Here is a 1,759-nt window from a genome sequence, read left to right as displayed (position 1 = left end):
CTACCTACAACTAAATAAGACCGCACTTCTATTTATCTCCGAGTGCGGTCTATCTCAGAACGGACAACGACGAGAACCGGCAACTAACAACGGATGCAAGTTTGAAAATTGGCGGCAACAGAGATGTCGATGCAATGGAGATGATGCGCATGATGCTATGATGATGTGACAAATAATCACACGACGAAAACGGAATAAAGGGGGTAATCTTCTGGAACATCGACATCGGGCTGTCACAACTCTCCTACACTACAAGAGGATCTCGACCCGAGATCCAAGAATGAAAAGGGGAAGAGGATGAGAAAGCAAGAGGTAAAACTTAATCACTTCTTTGACAAACGAGTGAAACCAATGATCCTTGAAGGTTCCAAAGCGATGAGGAATGATATGAGAAACAAGCAAGAATTCACGGAAAATTTCGGTAGCACTTCGGTAGGAAAAGGGGACAAAAAATTCGATAAGATGGGAGAAATAGACAATATTCATAACAAACAACTAAATAGAACAGGGGAACACCATGATCTTGATAGAACAACAAGATTGACCCAAATGAGAAACATCACAAGCCTCTCGAACAAGATAATAAAACTAGATCATTGGGATCAAGGAATGAATAAGAGAATGACAACTACTATCACAAGAATCTTGAAGAACACCTTGAGACAAATAATTGATGCCATGAGCCACTCCGGAAGAAGAATCCATATTACTATGAACAAGAATAAGAATTATGTTATGCTTATCCTTCATCAAGTTTAATTGATGACAAGCAATGGATTAACATACCACTTATTCTTCTTGAAAAGGTTGAATAGATATATGAGCACAAACTAGAAGAAATGTTGAAGGAGACACCGGTAAGAATTGGATTGAATGGGGATACAACAAGAATGAATGGAGATACAAGAGAATGAAGAGATCATGAGCCACCTCGGAGAAGAAAACTTAAACAAGACACCAGAATAATTGAGAGACGAACGAAGAGACAACAATTGAGAAGAATTTGAGAACGAAAGCTGAAAGCTGAGAACGAAGAAATCTTCTGAAAATGATGGACTTCGGAGGATCGAGAATGAAAACAATTCAAAATGCACCGGATAGCAAGAAATGAATCCCTCATGATTGGGAACAATTCAAGATGATGCCACAACGCTGAAAGCTGAATCTCCAAGAGAATGGACCAAGATTTGAGAGAAACACCCCTTCGGTCTTCCAAGTTGAAAATGATGAGGAGAACACCACAAAGAATAACTCAGACACTCCGGAATAAAGAAAAATGCAAGGTTGAGCCAAATATGAGAATTAATTAAAATTGATCTTGAAGAAAGAATATGACTGATGAAATTCATACTTACGTCATAGATGAACAGAATAAGAGAACTCCAGAAAGAATACAAGAGCCAGATAAGATCCTCGGAAAGAACATCTGGGTTATGGGCCCACTCAAAGAAACCACCGTTGAAAGATTGCTTAGAAAGAGAGATATTGCACTGGTACAAATGAAAACTAGATGAGGTTGAAAACCTCGAAATAATGAAAGATCTGAAAACAAGAAACTCTGAGATATCTTCAACACACCGGATAGAAAAGAGATGAATGAATAACAAGATAGGCTAATAAGAATTTTCACATGGGAAAGAATTTACAAGGATGAAAAGGATATGATTAACACGGATAATTAAATTGAATTCACTGGAAAAGATGACAAGAATGAATAAAGATGAACACGAAGCTCCTGAGAATCTTCACAATGAATCAC

Source organism: Hordeum vulgare, chromosome 5H (assembly GCF_904849725.1).
Source record: "Hordeum vulgare subsp. vulgare chromosome 5H, MorexV3_pseudomolecules_assembly, whole genome shotgun sequence".
Classification (NCBI taxonomy): domain Eukaryota; kingdom Viridiplantae; phylum Streptophyta; class Magnoliopsida; order Poales; family Poaceae; genus Hordeum; species Hordeum vulgare.
The sequence above is the reverse complement of the archived record's forward strand: the minus strand, read 5'-3'. Positions refer to the sequence as shown.